Source organism: Pyxicephalus adspersus, chromosome 12, assembly GCF_032062135.1.
Source record: "Pyxicephalus adspersus chromosome 12, UCB_Pads_2.0, whole genome shotgun sequence".
Taxonomy (NCBI): Eukaryota; Metazoa; Chordata; class Amphibia; order Anura; family Pyxicephalidae; genus Pyxicephalus; species Pyxicephalus adspersus.
This window is the reverse complement of record NC_092869.1, coordinates 3,235,386-3,254,691: the sequence shown is the minus strand read 5'-3', so window position 1 is coordinate 3,254,691 and position 19,306 is coordinate 3,235,386. Positions and strand designations below refer to the sequence as shown.

At 39.3% G+C, this 19,306-nt stretch overlaps 1 long non-coding RNA gene across 1 annotated transcript in view; it reads right to left on the bottom strand.

Moving 5' to 3' along the window:
• Positions 1-13,882: 13,882 nt before the first annotated feature.
• Positions 13,883-19,306, bottom strand: part of LOC140341874 (uncharacterized) — an 11,138-nt gene continuing 5,714 nt past the window's right edge. The window contains exon 2 of the long non-coding RNA XR_011922956.1: positions 13,883-18,122. This is a non-coding gene — a long non-coding RNA (uncharacterized lncRNA). The remainder of the gene's footprint in view (positions 18,123-19,306) is intronic.

The window sequence follows — 19,306 nt, the reverse complement described above, 5'->3', positions numbered from 1 at the left end:
GTAATAGAACTTGACGTTTTACACGCGTTGGGGATACGCGCATTTTGTTGCTAAGTCAGGCTTTATATGTATATAAATAAACAAATAAATATATATATATATATATATATATATATATATATAAAGAAGCAAACAAAAACAAGTGCGTGCTTGTGAATTTTGTGGGAAAATCTAATAGACGGTAATAGAACTTGACGACCAGTGTGTTTTTACACGCGTCGAGCGTACGCACATTTTGTTGATAAATCAGGCCCACTGCCTCCTTCCAAGATTTCTTTGCTTCAATACTAGTCCACTGTAAATATAGCTTATAGGACTGTGGGACTTGCTTCTGGAGAATGGTATATTGTTTATATTATTTCCGAATACACTGTGGGGTAAATTCCATGATATGCCCCCTCAATATAGGCTTTATGATGCGCCACAGCAAAATTGGGGTGTCCCAATGAGACAGATTATCATCTAGAATATTTGCCCTATTTGTGCAATTTGCACATAGCTTTAATACCTATCCATTTAACTAATATGATTTCTATTTATGTCCACCTAGAAAATATGGACCTATTAGGAAAGTAGGCTTTGGACCTTACAAATCCATCCATGACTAATTTTAGAAAATGTTAGAGCCAATTTGGTGGCTAGTTTGGATTTACTTGGTTAGGAGGCATTCTACAGAAATTAGCTGTTTTATTTTTTATCATATTATCTTTTTATTGTGTATATGTTTTATAACATGTGCTGTTATGTTATAGCTCAAAGCATGGCCAGATCGGCCACAATGAATGCCATGCCTTAACTGATGGGGAATGAGATACACGCCAACCCGGGGTCAAGCTGTGCACTCTCTTTAGCAAAAAAATAAATACCCACCTGGAGAGTTATGGTGTGACTATAGGTAGGAACCTTTACACTAAAGTGATCCCATAAGGATCAAGAGAAGTGAGATGGAAAAATAGTTTGAGGTCAGGTCTGAAGTTCTGCTAATATGTATCTTGTCTTACAGCTCTGGGCTCTAAAGCCCAATAGTACAGAAGTTATAGCACCAAATAGATAAATAATAATCAGACATTCCACATAAGTTAAATCAGTCCGCTCCTATACTATACGACTGAGAAACCAATTGGAACCAGTTGTGAGGAGGTGGACTGGTGTCAAGCTATACTAATGAATTGCTTCATACCAACAGCTCCTAATTACCTCTTACCGGACCATATTAGCTTTAATTTGTGGTTGGAGAGTCCCTCTGTAAGGGGGAAGCCCCTGGGTTTACCTACATAAGATAGATGTATGATTTAAGTCACATAGAGAGCTTGCTGAGTATGTCTTTGTATACTACTTGCTCTCCCAGTATCACAATAAATCTAACTTGATATGTAATACCTCACAACTGTTGCTCTTTTTTGCCCCCCCACTAAAAAAAAAGAATTTATTCACATACACAGACTGAAATGTAGTCCTACCTGATAAATGTGGAGTCCAAACTAAAGAGAACCAGGAAGTAAAAGTAATAATAATATAATAGTCAGCTTGGAGTTTGGATAATAAGTAGGGCGGTGTGCTTTTTTTTTTCTTTATAAAGTTTATACTGCTCAGAATAATTAACCTGCTGAAGACATATTTTATTTATTATAGATTCAGTGCTATCATTACTGGATCTCTGCCTAGTGCTGCTCTAGGCAATGAAGGCAGGTGTCCTAACATAAATATCAAAATATCGGGGTCATAATTATAAAAAGTAGTGACAATTAAACATCAGGGTTGCTGTTTAAAAAGTTAGTGTGTCTACAAGGCCAAAATTAAACAAACAAATGAGGGACCCCCAGGGCCACTTACCGTACATAGCAAGGTGGTGTGACCCCCAAATTTATACCGACCTGTCACAAAACTAGATAAATGCTCTTAATACTGTACACTTTCACATTCTCTACTTTGAACCCCAATTTCCCAAGAAAAATGGGGTGCAGGTGAACAAGTTCATAGCTGCAAGTGGGGGAAACCTGTAGATAACAACCCCTAAAACTTCATCAATTGGTTTCTCAGTCTTATAGTATAGGAGCGGACTGATTTAACTTATGTGGAATGTCTGATTATTATTTATCTTTTGGTGCTATAACTTCTGTACTATTGGGCTTTAGAGCCCAGAGCTGTAAGACAAGATACATATTAGCAGAACTCCACACCTGACCTCAAACTATTTTTCCATCTCACTTCTCTTGATCCTTATGGGATCACTTTGGTGTAAAGGTTCCTACCTATAGTCACACCATAACTCTCCAGGTGGGTATTTATTCCTTTGCTAAACAGCTTGACCCCGGGTTGGCGTGTATCTCATTCCCCATCAGTTAAGGCATGGCATTCATTGTGGCCGATCTGGCCATGCTTTGAGCTATAACATAACAGCACATGTTATAAAACATATACACAATAAAAAGATAATATGATAAAAAAATTAAAAAAAAACTTTTTAAACAGCAACCCTGACATTCAATTTTCACTACTTTTTATGACCCCCATATTTTGTAATTCATGAAAGGTGTAAAGATGAAATGGGTTTTGCGTACTGCTAGCTATGAGGGTCCCCTATGTACCCTAAAAATTTCAGTTCGGGAGATATGGGGGTTTGTACAGGGAGAGATGAAAGGCTGCAGTGGATGACATGATGCATTCATACACAAAGTGAAACTTTCCTGACGATTAGGTCATTGTAAAGACCCACTGGTATCTGCCCCCTGGCAGTTATTTTTTATGGGTAGTTTTTTTGTTAGGACACAGGTCATGGCTGGAGGGGGGGGGGGGGTTGCTTGTAGGGTGCTGTACATGGCTTTCTGTCTCGGTGCTTCTCCATGATGAAAATGGTGAAATGACTATTGAGAGGAGTTATGCTGTGTGTCTATATATATATATATATATATATATATATATAAAATATCATGTCAGTCTGGAGGAGTGAGTGTTTAGGGAATATGTCTATATGACTTGCTGCAGCTTCTAATGAATGTTGTGAGAAGATCGCAATGTCCAGTGTAATCAGAGTAAGCAATTTCAGTCCAGAGGATTCTGATCAACTGTGTGTCTGTCAAGACTGAAATGAAGGCTGGAGGGCCAATATGGATATTCCAAACTGACTAAGATCGGAACTTGTTTGAATGATAGGGAAGGATGGAGGGTAGATTGAATGAAGGGAAGCCTGGGGGTCAGCTATAAACAAAATAGGGCCAAGGGCCACTATGGGTATTCCAAACTGCCTAAGTTATTTGCTTTGATCATATCCAGTCTACAGCACACAGGGTGTTTTTAGGAACAGCATAAGTTGTATAGAAATCACATCTGGCCGGGAACTTATTTATCTCTGCGTCATCACTAGCATGATCCATACCTTCTGTCTGTTCACTGCCCCTAGGACTAAAAGTGGGGGCAAAAAATAAAATATTGCGAGTCATTACAGAACACAAAGTAAGAAGAGATCTTCCAAGGCAGACAATTATTTTGGAGTAAACTGTCTCGTTTTAATTTAAAATTAAAATTATTTTTTTTAATTGTGTGTGTGTGTATTACCACAATTGAAAACAACCAGAAAGCTGTGCACACATGTCGAGCAGGTGTTAATGTGAGAAGGGGGGCAGGGTAAAGGAGTCTGTCCACCTGAAGCTAGATCCCATGTAGAATGGAGAACAGTAGGACCAAGTTTTTAACCTAATCATACAGGAACCCTAAGGTGGCAGTTTGGAAAAACCTACCCCTATTATATAGAATTTTGAATTATTTTTGGTGGGTCAGATTTGCAAGGTTTTTTAGAGAAGGGGACCTCAGGCTGCTTTGTGCTTGGCTGAGAAGGCCCTGTCACTCACCTCACAGACTATCACCTCAGATGTTCCCGCCTCCCAGCTGCTGCCTTCTCATTGGCTAAAGAGATCCTGTCACTCACCTCACAGATCACAGCCATCGCCTCAGATGTCCCTGCTTTCCAGTTGGTTGAGGAGACCCTGTCAATCACCACAGATTACGGCTATCGGTTTAGGTATTCCCGCCTTTCACATGTTGCCTTGCCATTGGCTGGGGTGACCCTGTCAGTCACCTTACACATTACAGCCATCACCTCAGATGTTCCCGCTTCCCAGTTCCCCTCATATTATGATTGGCTGAGCGGTCCTGTCACTCACTCTCCTCACAGTTCCCTGCGGTTCCTCAGGCTGTACACAAATGTCGGCTCTGTGTTCCGGTCTCTTAGAGGCTGAGGGGAGGAAAATGTCTGCTGTGGGGATGTGAGGTACACTCTGCAATCTCTGTGTGTATTACAAACCTGAAGAGACGTGTCACATAACATGGAGCAAACTGCAGAGAGGAAGGGATTTTGGATACAGAACTTTGTATTGAAACCAATACAAAATATTTGAATTTCCCGCTACGACCCCCATCGACGGGCACACACACGGACATCATCAGGAATCGCCGAGGGACGTGTGCGCGAATGCCGGGTGTTCTAATTCTTTCCGAACTTCCATGCAAAAAGTGTTAAATTTTTTGCATAGAAATTTATTTTAGATTGTAGGCTATAATTCACCGAATTACTCAATAATTACTTATAATTCACCAGATTACCGCATAACTCACCGAAATATGTCCAAAATTTTATAAATTTGATAATAAAATTTTTTTTTTATTAAACATAAAAAAATCTTTAAAATAGTGTATAATGTAATGTACCTGTATAGTATTTTATATAATTTATATATATAATACAATTATATATATATTATATCAATATTTCTTTGTATTGGACGCAATACAGCCTTTTTGTTATTTTAATTTCCCACCCCGCCTTCCGCCCGCACTGACGCATGCAGCGACGTCACCAGGAAACCCCGGATATCGTCACTGCACACGCCGGGTGAAGACTGAAGACAGAAGGAGCTGCAGGGACAAGGTAAGTATTTTTTTTTTCAGTTGTAATCCGATTGTCATACAATGTTGTATGACAATCGGATTGCAATATCTCGCATGTTTATACCGACCTTGGTTTGGGGTAAACGATTGTACAGGGCTAACCGGGCTAACCGCCTGGGTGGTTAATAATAAAAATAATAATAACAATAATCAAGTACTGGCCTGAACATGCCTAAAGACTTCTGAACAAAACAATAAAATAAATACAATTAAATATACCCCTGTCCCTTTATCCTTGTGGAGAAATAGATTAACATGTTGCATCAAGCGCAATTTACTGATATATGAGCAGCATGAACATTCTCTCCTCTCTGGATTGTTTATCCCCCCCCACTTTAGAAAGAAAATGTCTTTAAAAAGTATACCGAAATTCTGAGAGTCTAGCTCCCACATAAAGTTGTCAGGCTCTGGATCCTGGATTTTGACCTCTTGGGAATGGAAGAGTGCTCCAAATTTGAAACCAGGTGGTGAAAATGACCTAAGACACCTCCGGATAGTCTGTGTGAGGACAAAAAAAGGAATAGGTAGGTGGGGCAGGGTGGCCCTATTGGGTTGCATGAATGCAACAACCCATTGTGTTCCAATGTGAAGGTGCCAGCAAACTTGTAGTGCCAAAAAGGAGGAAATGAGACTGTGTATTATAGTCACCCCCTGTGCAAATATAATAACATATTATGCACAGAAATGAGGTTAATAAAATGTTAGCATTCATCAATGATATTTACATAAATTGGTCTAATTCCTTGTGTATCCTAATAAAATGTAAAATAGGCTATCTGACCTTTTTATGAGTCTACAGCAAAGTTCTTGCAGCTTCCAGTGAGAAATATTAACCAGTGATACTATCTGGTTTATCTGTACTTACTGGGAATTATGAGGTACTTTTACTCTGTTGATGGATGTGACTACTTGTATGTGTTTATTTCTTACCCAGAGTCATGGCACAGCAGAGAATCCAGTTACACACAATGGGCCTTTATTAAAGCTCTCCAAGACTAGAGAAGATGGACAATCATGGCTGATCTAGCAAACCTGGAATGAATCTACTCCAGGATTGAAAATATTTGCAAAAAAAAAGCGAATGATTTTATGAAATCCATTCCAGGTTTGCTGGATCACCCAGTTTCTACCATAACTGTCTATCTTCTCTAATCTTTATTATTGCATTTTTATTATTTTTTTGTTATGTATTATTGTTTATTTTTAATTATTTATATCCAATGCATGGTGGCCCATTTTCTGGGGTCTTTGTCTTTCCTTACTAGTGTAGGACAGACCTGCCCACTGTTGCTTAGTAGAACTGCATCTACACTCTTTATTAAAGTAACAATGCATTTCTGTTCTGTGGACTGAGCTGGCTTTTGGTCTGCCTAATATCCTATTGGAAGCATTTTGTTCTATCTGCTAAGTGTGCCTTAAAAATAAATAATATCTGGTTGATTATTTCAAAAGTTCAAAGTTGTCGTGTGCACACTTCATATTTTGGACTACAGAATGATTAGCTCTTATGTTGTAGAGATTTTAGAAGTGAGTGGTTGAGTAGTTTAAGAAAAGCAATTTGGCATGGCTGACATCACTTGGTCATTATCATCATCCTCCATGGCGGAAGATATGTCTGTGGACAGATTAAGGCCTTGTTATCAGTAAAGTTAAGTACATTTTTTTTTCAAAATTCAGTTTTAACTAGATATAGGCCTAGAGCAGGGGGTAGGCAAACTTTATTGGCCACTAGGCCATTTATGGAGTGGGCGGGAGTTCATTAGGCCAGACTCTTGAGTCTCGCCCTAATGGCTCTGCCCACCACCAGGGAACACCCCCTGAAGTTAAATCCCTCTTCTCCGTATGCATTGCAGAGGAGAGGGATTTCCCTTCAGGGAGCCTTCCCTATTTACTGTGGCGATGGAAGTATCAACAACAGCCACAGTAAATAGGGGATCCACAGCTAGGAGGCAGCTCCATGCTCCGGTAGTTCCTAACACCCCTTGGCCAATCCAGAGGGACGGGTTGCCGGCCGGCATTAGGCCGGATTGGCCAGGTGGCATTAGGCCGGAACGAACTACTGGCTAGGCCGTATCTGGTCTAAAGACCAGTTTGCCGACCCCTGGCCTAGAGGGTACATCTAAAGTTAGGCCGAATTCACACAGGCAGTAGGGTTGTGTTATACGCTTCCTCATGGCAGAAACCACTGCTACTTGAAAAACTGCTAGGCCTGAAAAGCCCAGAAGTTACCTACCGTTACCAGCCCTATGTGCCTAGCAGTTGCAACTAGTCACTTGGGATTGGTGAACACCACAGTTTTAACTGCTAATGTGAGTTAAGCCTACTCTACTCTTCTTACACTAGTACAAGTGATTACACTCCTAACAAAACATGGAAGACTATAAAGTCGGGTCACAGTACAGGGGCATTTGTTGAGTGTTGCTTTGCCCAATTTTTGACCACCTTTCTACAGTTTCCCCCATCTGGTGTTCTATCAGCTGAGGGGGCTTTGCAAGTGGGGGGGTGCAATACCTAGGGGTGTGTACCATGCAATAATTTGGGGTGCTAATAGCTGTGACTGTACTCTTTGTATTCTGAAAATTTCAAGTTGTTATTACTAACAGTTTAGGAGACAGTTTTGGGATTGCACACGTCTACTTGTACACACCCCTCAGGTGGATACATTTCTCAGGCAGCTTTTTTTTTGAGAGAATACGGGCTAAAAAAATATTCTGGGGAGAACACTGCCAATGTGTTGTAGTATGTTTCAGAGAGAACGGAAACCCTCAATCTGCTTTAAAAGAAGAGGAAATCTGTGAAAGGGAAGTGAAATCCACTGCTAGTAAACATTTATAATACCTGAGTTTTGTGCTTTTACCTTCAATTGTTTTAGGAAATGATGGATTTTTTTAAAGCTCTTTTATTACTTAGGAACTTGTAAATACTTTATTGTCTGTGGGACATGTACACATGATATCTAGACATATCTGGAACATCCTGACACTCCAATAATTGCTGTATTATATCTTAAACTTTAACCCAAAACTGCTTCAGGAGAAGACACGTCTAAAAATATGTATCATAGTCCCTTATCCGGTACCACATCTCCAATAATTATCTGGGATATTCAAATGAATTTTATGTATTCTCTCTGGAGTTCTTTACCATCTAGATAGTATTTTACTGGACCCAATGAACTAAAGGAACAATCTGAATTGTGAGATTGTTTGTGTAGAGCAGGGGTGCCCAATCTACTGCCCGTGGGCCACATCCAGCCCACAGAGCTGTCGGATCCTGCCCTATACTCCTTCCTTCTGTTGGGTTAGCACAATTTATTTATTATCAGTTATCTCTCACCAACAATAATGCTTTACCAGTAAATACTGGTATATGGATACCATATATGAAGTCATCTTAATGGAATGCAGCATATCCTTTGGTATCCTTATAAGCGAAAATGCTGGTTAAAGGATGCTCATTGTTCAGTACTGGTCAAACACTGGCCATCGTCTTAGTTCCTTCCTGAGTAGTTAAAAACACAGTGCCATACCTAATGAAGGAGTCTTGACCAGAGCTTGCTGGATGCAACATGTTTCTTTGATCATCTGCCAAGTTATTGATTTCCAGCAGAATCATTGGGTGAATTGAGTTTTCTTCCGCAGCTAAGTATCTTTTGTTACAGCTTATTAATTGTTATTGCATTATTGCATTGTTTTGTCTGTCTTTATTATTAAATAGTATTGTCTTTCAAGTCTTTGTGTTATCTCTCTTTGTACACTTCAAATTCAACCCATCAATATTTGCATAAACTGTCACAAATTATATTTGTGAAATAACACTTTCTCTGCTCGACGTCTTGTGGGGGGGTTGTAGCACTCACATTTCCTATATTGTTCTATGAGATTACGCTGCCAGCAGAGGGAGCTGCTCCCCCCCCACCTTGTACTGTGAGATAATCCCAGCAACAGCATCTGTGTCTGTGTTCAAGCAGCTGCCATTATCCCTATGTATAAATCCATATATCTCCTTCACTGATAGTCATAGAAATGTGAAATTTTCAGGGTACACAGGGGACCCCAAGATCTGCAACTAAATCAAATTTCAGCCCCCTACATACAAACATAAAAAGTTGCCAGATACAGGGCCACAAGCAAAAAAACCTAACAAAAATCGGGTATATTTTCACATTAAGTGGGCTATTTCAAGATCAGGGTCCCCAAATTGAGTTTGCATGTTGGGTACCCCCTGGGGGCCTTTCTGATGGCTATGAACACTAGGGTATCGCCAATTGTCTGTGGACTGTGGTGCCCCTTAAAAGTCACAAAATTTCAAGGCTGCATTCAGGTTGGCAGTAATGTTGCAATGCAGTTACCCCTCGACATGAAATCCTGGCTCGGGGGAGATGCTCAGTACTGCTCACTGCTGCCTGGAGTCAAATCTGCAGATGCTGCGGTGGGAGGCACTCAGTGGCTGGCGAGCTCCCTGTTACATATAACTGGACACTTAGATTTTGTGAACTCCAATTTCTCTTGAACAGAGGGATTTGGCAACTAGAAATGTGGTAACCAGTAGGAAACTCCTTATGTCCCCCTCCCACCAAAATCTTATACCCATTATATCATGCTCACCCTGTCACACATAGCTATCCCCTTGTTCTCTATGAATCCCAATTACTCTGTAAGAAAATGTAACTGTAGGAAATGTAACTGCGAATGCAGGACTCTTGTGGCTAACTCCCCCTAAATTTCATCTACAAGATACGAAAACTATACCTATCATGCCATGCCACCCTGTCACACATAGCTATCCCCTTACTCTCTATGAATCCCAATTACTCTGTAAGAAAACGTAACTGTAGGAAATGTAACTGCGAATGCAGGACTCTTGTGGCTAACTCCCCCTAAATTTCATCCCTTAGACGCCATCAAAGGATACAAAAAACTTTACCTATCATACCGTGTTACCCTCTCACACATAGCTGACCACCTGCCTTCTGTGAACCCCAATTTCCCTTTAACAGTAGAGAAAAGGAAATGTAGGATAAGTGTGGGGCTTTTGTGGCTACCCCCACACTAAAATTGTATCACTCTACCATATCATGATGCCGTCACATATTAATGTCCACTTATGTTTGTTAAATCCCAGTTTCTCCTGAAATGCAAGCTGTAGGTTTAATAAAATGTACGATACGTGGAGAACTCTTGTGGATAACGCCCCTTAAAATTTTATTTCTGCAGCGCCATCACAAGATAAGAAAAACTATACCTCTCATAACGTGTTATCCTGTCACACATAGCTGGCCACTTACTTTCTGTGGACCCCAATTTCTCATGAACGGGAGATGTAGGGCCCTGAAGATGATCCAATAAGTATCCGATGCAGAGATTCTTGATTTGTCATTACTTTTATTTGGTGCATGTATGTTATGGTAACTAGAAAAAATTAAATTTAATTGAAATAAAAAATATTCTAGTTTTAAACATACATCATTAATGAATATTTGTATTGTGCCAGCTTGCATTAAAAGTCAATCTTTCCCTAAAAAATCATTCTTTGAAATGACACACATCTTCCAGGTAGTACCTAAACGCTTACGATGCCTGACCCGAGGATCCACCTGGTGTTAAATCCCTCGAATTTGGGCAGGCAAGACCTCGCTTTTGCCAGCGGACTAGATCATTCATCCACAATCTTCGTTGCTTCTATAGATATATATATATATTTATATATATATATATATATATATATATATATATATATATATATAATGACTTTTTAACCCCGAAAAATCTGTGCCAAAGTCGGGGGTCGTCTTATACGCCAGGTACCGGTACTTACCTGCAGCTTGCTTCACGTCCGGCGACCCCACGAGTCCTTCTGTGCAAGCTGCACAGGAGAACGCGAGCCTGCACAGGAGGACGTGAGCCTGGATTGGCTCTCCACTAGAACACGCCTATTCATTAAAAAGGAACGTGCCCATTCATTCCTTGGAGGAGTGTGGAGCAGTGTAGGCTCCTCCTGTATCCCTTCTCTAATTACTAGTACTGTACTGTTCCTTCTGCCTCTCAGATCTCGCACAATAGCGAGATCTGACAGGCAGAAGGAACAGTACAATACTGGGCGTATAACACGACCCTCAACTGATTGGTTAGAGTGGGGGGTCATCTTATACGACCAGTCGCCTTATACGCCGGAAAATACGGTGTGTATATATATTTATAGTAAGTGCAGAGGAGTGATCAATCCCTTGATGTGATACTTTAGGAATTACTGAGGTAATTGCCCAGCCAGGTACGTTTGAATCAAAAAAGAGGAATAAAGAACATAGCGGCCACCTTATTGTTATAAAAATCTTTACATTTTTAAAGGTTTTACAACAATCGGGGAGGGAGGAAGGGTAAAAAAGAAGGGGAGGGGGGAAGAAATATCCATTGGGGGGGGGGACAATACAGCAAAGACATTGGAAAATTGACAATACAAAGTATAAAAGCAAAATATATAAAATATATAACAGTGCAATATAACAACAAAAATGGGTCTGCAGTCCTGAGTATTCAGGCTGGGCCATTTTATCCTCCCCTACATGGATAAATATCTAAGTAGCCTGGGAGAGCCTTGTCCCCTCCCTGTAATATTGTCAACAGATTCGAATATAGTCAGTTGGGAGGAGATGAGAGGGGGAGAATCAGCCAAGAATTACCATGCCACAATAAAATTGGGGTAGTCAAATTTGGTAATCTAAAAATACAATGGACGGGACACGGTAGTGGGAGGTAACAGAGTTTGGTGTACCAGAGACTGTGTTCAGCGGGGTCTCAGACATCCAAACTGTCACCAAACTCAGGCTTGTCTGGTAAGTCCCCAAAAAGGTTATGTGTACTGACTAATCACTGTGTGCCCAGGTCTAACAAAATCTTTTATTGGGCTTAATAAAATAATACAAATAGTACAAACTTGGAAAGTACACACATTTATAAAAAGATGTACTTCTGACAATTTTAGGCAGAATTATCTAGCAATAGTGTTTTAATATATGTTCCCACATGTAGTCTGATCTCAAATAAAATTAAATTACTTTAACATTAAAGCCTCAACTTTTTTAAATTTATTTTTTATTAGATATCTGTTCACTGGTGTACAAATACAAAGGATCATATCAGTAAAGATTATGGAATGTCCAACTGAAAAAAACAAACAAACAGCATAATTTCACGGACTGAGCACGTCCCAGTTGCAGGCGAATTTGTAGCAGCTGTGCACATAAAGATGTGCATATAAAAGGGTGTTGTCTAAATTGCCTTTGCCTTTTTTTTTCTTATTGTAAAGGAAGGGAGCTCTTGTTTGTCTGTATTGCTACATTTCATACTTTGCTTACCATTTAGCACAATAGCTTCTTTTTGTTTTTTAAACCTTGAATGTTTCAATGTCTATTTTGCAAATAGGTAGTCAATATTAATGCTATGTTATTGTGTTTGTAGCCATATTGTTTCATTGGAATAGTATGTCTTTATTACCATCCTTAAATGTTTGCTCTGCATAAATATTTTCCAATCCATTTTTCCACCCTTAATAGGTCCAAATTGGTTTTGTAAATTTTTTTTGAATGCAATATTTCTTGGGCAATTTTTGAACTATTTTGGCTTTTTATGGAAAGGTGGGTTTACGTGTTTTGTGTTTTTTTTTTTTTGTCATGTGAATTTAGTGGTGTCTGTGTAGTCTGTTTATTCTAATGTGAACTTTTAGAAAACGCATTTATTTTGAATAAAGTTGTTTAAAAAAATTTTTTAGTATTTGTTTTTTTCTTTTCTTTGTTTTATGTGATTTCCTTTTCAATCTACCATAATCTTTTAACTTTGGGTGATCCAACAGACCTACAATTTAATAAGTAAACTGTGATTTGTTTTAAAGCATTTCCTTTCTATGAATTGTTGAAAGGTTAAAAACAGCACAATTGTCTCACTAAAACTCAGTTGTTTAACGAGCATTGTTGTGCGCCAAACCTCAGGGCCCGCTATGTGCGCATGAACTGTGTTCTATCAGCTGAAAACGAGCTGGCCACTTTTGCAGAGGGATTCTCATTTGGGTAAGTTTCTATTTAGGTGTATATTGTTTGTTTAGCTTCATGTGCACTCGTGTATGTACATACATGCATATATGTATGCATGTATGCATTTATATGTGTGTACATAAAAAAAAGAAAAATTATAGGAAGAAATTGGCAAAGACGGTTTTTTGGCATATTGCTTAACATGCTTCAAATTGAAGATTGCCTATTTCTTCTTATGATTTCAGATGCCATGGGGTTGGTATAAAGCAACATTCATGGATGTTTCATGGATGATATATCCTCTGGTTAAAGGAGGAATCCACCTTGCGCTTCCACTACCAAGCTGATGTGAGTAAGCAAATATATAGTGGGTCAAGGTCTAAAATGGCGATCAAACCTGCATAAACCCCCTGAAAGGCTGTAAAAGCAAGAAAATATGTTTGGCACAAAGTATTTGTCCCTGGAAGTTGTATATACTAGTACATTTTGAATTATGTAAACACCTAAATAATGCATACAATCTAGTATTCATGTGGAAAATTAAGTTGATCAACAAAAGAACATCTGTTCATTTCTAGGAGTGCTTGACCCTGCTTGTGAGCTTGTCAATCAATGTGGTTTGATGTTGTGCTTGGCAACCTGGACCTCCTTTCATCACCATCAGGTGTGTTAGAATGAGTATGCAACTGAGCTAGACAACTAATTGACAACTTGTTTGGACAGCAAGTGGAAGTGTGCTTGTATACAATAGGGCTAATTTCAGGCAGCACAGCACAATGAGAACAAACCTATAACACAACTACAAATGAACAGAGGAGTTCTGTAGAACAGTGGCACTAAATCAACATGAGTGAAGTATGTTAGAGGAAAACACAGCTTATTCAGCAAATGTCAGACTATAAAAAATGGAAATAAAATAAAAACCATGCCAGTTTATTCATAAAAGGAATATGTACATAATACATTTAAATGTGTAGATAGAATGTCAAATCACTGAAGAATTTTTTAAACAACAGAAACAGTAATTAGAAGCTAGACAAAAAAAACATTGCAGCAACAGGTGAAGCTAACAATAATGAAGATTACAAAAAGTCACATCAATGCATACCATAGAAGCAAATTTACTTGATTAATCCCCCCACAAAACAGTCCAGTAAAAGAGTAATAATAAAAATAGAGCCTAAAATCTAGTAGTTGGGGGAATTAACACACAATAGGAGGAATTTTAATACATAATAAAACAACAATTGCAGCCAATCTAACTATAAATGAAGCAAATGTCTGAATTAGTATAATGTAACAAACATAAAAATGTAGCACTTACCAAAAAAAAAAAAAATCACGCACTTAAGATTTAAATTGACCTGCAATGGACTGTAGGTGCACACAGACCAAGGACCAGGTGTGTCCTAACTGATTGCTATAACATCATCATTGACAGAGCTTAACAGAACCACCTCAATCCGGCAGCTGAAAATTAATCACCTTAACTGGTGAACTCTGGACCCCCACTGCTTACTTATCAAGGCTGTGGGCAGGCAGGCGAGTGCACTAGCACTCATCGCCGGCTCTCGGTAATGCACCCTGTCCAGCAGAGCATATATATTAGCACAGTGAGCTTACGCGCATTCGCATGATAAATCAGCTTTTTTATGTTACAATTCCAACTTCTGAATTTGCAGCACTAACTTAGGGATCTCTTCCGTTCTGTGCCTTTTTTGATCTAGATTAATGCTTAATTAATACTCTTTTTTTTATCACCGCCTCATGTGCTTCCCGCACAAAGAATTGCTTCCTGGGGTTGTGTTTATTTGGAAATAGTTCTGTAGTTTCTTTATTAGATCATGTTTTACGATAGCTTCTTTTAAAAAAGATTTATTCCGCCTCCAATTTCATGATCTCTGCATATGGTCCTAATACTATGTCCATATGACCTAATACTATGGTCAAAAAGCATGGTCTGAAATAGTTAAATTACCTATAACATTTTTTTTTATCCTTAGTAAATCCAAGTGGTGCATCCAAAAAAAAGGTCAATGCAGCTATATCTGTAGTACCTAGATACAGGAATACACACTCCATATATCAAGAAACTGCATACTGCATACTCCACAGATATTTCTTTATCCTTTTCCGAGAGGAAAGGGAAGTGCAGGTAGATGCCTGAGAGGCATCTTGGGTGGGATTGTATAAAAATAAAATCAGCTCCAAAAATGTAAAAACCTTCCTTAAACTTCTAACCTATCCAATGCCTTGGAAAAGAGGAGGGTAGGGTTTATGAATAATCTTTCTTATTTTTGTCATGCAAATATATTGGGGTTGCCAACCACTAAATATTCAATTAGGATAGACAAAGAAATTGGTAAAAGAGAAAAAGGTTTTTTTTTGGCAAAATATAATATCAAAACAGTGAATATTTACCAGGGGTTTAACCACCTGGGCGTTACACTGATGTCTAGATTTCTGTACCAAAAGCGGTACACTGTTTTTCATTAATTTTTTCTTTTTAAATTGTAGACCTGTAACTTACAGAAATATGTCCAAACAGGGTTCTAGTAGATATCATAAATATAAAAAATGTTTGAAACACACAATCATGTAAAAAAAAAAAAATTACTTTTAATAAAATTAAATAAAAGACACAAAAATCAGCTTAAACAAGAATACATAAATAAATCAAAAATACTGAAAATGCAATAGTTCGGTATACTAATATAATGTATAATATATACTAATAAATATGTATAATAATATATTTTTCTAAAACCCCTCCCTAGTGTCCGTCACATACCTATAGACAAAATCACATAAATATATTTTGTGTTATTTTGTATTGGATTGGATACAGGACTTTGTATTGAATCCAATACAAAATATTTGAATTTCCCGCTATGACCCCCATCAACGGGCGCATGCATGGAGGGACGCGTACGCAAACGCCGGGTATTCTAATTTTTTCCAAACTTCTGTACTTCCATGCAAAAAGTGTTAAATTTTTTGCATGGAAATTTATTTTAGATTGTAGGCTATAATTCACGGAATTACTCAATAATTACTTATAATTCACCGAATTACCGCATATCTCACCGAAATATGTCCAAAATTTTATAAATTTAATGACTTTTTTTTTATAAAACATAAAAATCTTTAAAAAAAAAAAATAGTGTATAATGTAATGTACCTGTACAGTAGCTTATATAATATAAATATATAATACAATTATATATATATTATATAAGGATTTCTTTGTATTGGACTCAATACAGCTTTTTTGTATTGAGTTCAATGCAAAGCGATTTGAATTTCCCACCCCGCCTCCCGCCCGCACTGACGTTACTGGGAAACCCCGGAGATCGTCACTGCACTCGCCGGGAGAAGAAGCAAGAGAGAGGACGTGTCTGGAGGAGCTTCGGGGAGAAGGTAAATATTTTATTTTAGAGATCGACGCTGAAACATAACAGATGATCACAGCGGGGACCAGGTAAGTTAATGCATTTAACCACCCGACAAAAGTTCAGGTTTAAGTGTTTTAAACCCGAACCAAGGCTGGGTTTAACGATCGGGTGGTTAAATCAACCGTGCATACCACAACAATTTTTTTTTAATTTCATCCCTTCCTCACAACTCCTTTGAGGTTTTTTTTCTGGGATGTTAGGGTAAACAATGTATTCCTTTATATCAGAGGTAGGCAAAATCCGTCCTTTAGGATGGATATGGCCTACTCAGTATTCCAGTCCGGCCTAACATCCCCCTAGTTATTTATTGTTGGATCTGGCCTATATGAATTGTCCCAGGATATCATCGAGTTCCCGCACAGTAACCCCAATTACTATGCCTAAAGAGCAGACGCAACAAGCAGCTACCAGTCTCCGGAAGGTTGACCTTGAACGACGTGTCTTTAACCCCGAATGGACTCACGAATTATTCTTCGTCCAACGTGGGAAAAAAGCCCTGTGTTTCGTGTGCAAAGACACCAACAGCACTTTCAAGCGGTTGAATCTCAAGGGGCATTTCGATGACAAGCACGCGAACACGTACAGGGACTTTCGTTGACTTCTACCATCAAGCTGCCACATACTTATTTTCCAATGTTGTTAGCCCGTGCCAACCGCCGGGCAGCACGGTGGCTCAGAGGTTAGCATTCCGGCCTTTGCAGCGCTGGGTCCTAGGTTCGAATCCAAGCCAGGACACTATCTGCATGGAGTTTGCAGGTCCTCCCCGTGTCTGCATGGGTTTCCTCCCACATCCTAAAAACATGCAGTAAGGTTAATTGGCTTCCCCCTAAAAATAGATCTTAGACTACATTAATGACATATGACTATAGTAGGGACATTAGATTGTGAGCTCCCTTGAGGGACCGTTAGTGACATGACTATGGACTTTGTACAGCGCTGCATAATATGATGGCGCTATATAAATACTGTTTAATAATAATAATAATAATAATAATATTATTAATAACACTTATTCGTGTGAGCAGCTGTTGTTCAAGATGAAGAACAAGCTGCGCTCCCAGCTCACTGACAATCACCTTAATCACATGTTGCTGAACTCCTCATCACTGGAACCTGATATTGTATCTGTGTCTAACAACATGCAAAATCATGTTTCCCATTGATTGTACTGTATATTTAAATAATAAACCTTTCCTTGGACACCTTGTTTCTTCTGGCCTAGTGTGCCTTCCTAACCTCCCGAAATGGCCTAGTAGTCCCCTAGTAGCCGACCCCTGCTATATAGAGGAAATAACAGAATACATGGGTCTCCTTTACCCAACGCATTTCACCTTAATGGCAACGTCCTGATCTCTCGTGCCAGCATCTTGTGCAAGGCACCACGATCACGAGTTGGCTTCTTGCCCATAGCCAGATGCAGGTGAGCAGATCAGTAGAAGCTGATAATTAGAAGCAATGGCAGCTGTCTGAGGTGGGGGCCCCTGTGATGTATGTCTTTTCTGGACATCGTACAGGTCACTCCCCTAGGTTTGCTGTTTTCTAAATCTCATTCACAGCAATGTCCTGACAACATTTACAGCTTTAGCAGATCCTCATCCTCTGGGGGTCATTATAGGACAACCATCAGTCCTGGCCACAGCTCTTTCAGCTTTATTAGTTCTCTTCTTGTAATATCTGACAAGCTGTTGTCACTGATCCTAGAAGAGATGATATAATCAGTCATAAGATCTCAGAATGTTTATTACACCAACCCATTATTTCCTGCAGAACTTAAATAACTAAGAGGCAACACTGGACTAGGGAAGTTGATGGGAGATATCAGCCTATAAACAGAGAATCTTCCTTCTCTTTGGTCATTTGTCTGGCAAGATCTGTTTTGTGTTATCCCACAGCCACCAATCACATTCAGACGTCACTTTCCCAGCTGTCTCTCACCAAGGCAGGTATGGCTCCGATTTGTGGTGGTGGAGTTACAGTTAGAGAACAGTTCTTATAATATTTTCCTATAATGAGTCTGAATAGGTTTAATGGAAATACAAAATCATCTCAACAGTGAGGAGTGAAATTAATCTACTTTACAATAGCACTATACCAACCACAATCGTCATCACACAATGTAAGCCCTAATACACACAAGCAGCCATGATAGTTGGTATGCATGGTACATGTGTGACTTTGACCTTTATTTACTAACACATACAATCTACACACAACAGTTTGTCACACAAAAGAATACGGGGGGTGGATAATCATAATGACAACAATTCAAGTCCCAGCTCCCTATGTATATAAACCTGTTCTTTTGTACATATATAGATTTTACAGATATGTAGGATTAAAAGAGAATACAGCAGGAGCAGAGCAAACAGGGTGTGTGGCCTTCTCATCCCAGGACCAGTTCCATGCTGATGTTATCCTGGCTGGTTGACAACCAATAATCGGGGGGACGGGCCGTGATACTTGTACGGTCCAGGTATTCTGGTGAGTCACCAATCACTTCACAGTCCAGTGCTGTGCTGGTAATCCAACTCCCTAGAGTTCCATGTTTTTTAGTGTAATACCTTGTAGTAGTAGTAGTAGTAATACTGTGATCAATGTGGCTTAACAAATTAGGCTTAGTTCCCATTAGCAGTAAAAAAAAAAATGCCACTCCTGAGCGACTACTTCTTGGCAACTGCTAGGCACCTGGGATTTGCAACCTGTGATAACCGCTAGGCACCTGGGATTAGTAACCGGTGATAACTGCTGGGCAACTGGGATTTGTACCAGGCGGTAAGTGCCAGGCACCTGGGATTGGTGACCTGTGATAACTGCTGGCACCTGGGATTGGTAACCTGTGATAACTGCTGGGCACCTGGGATTGGTACCAGGCAGTAGGTGC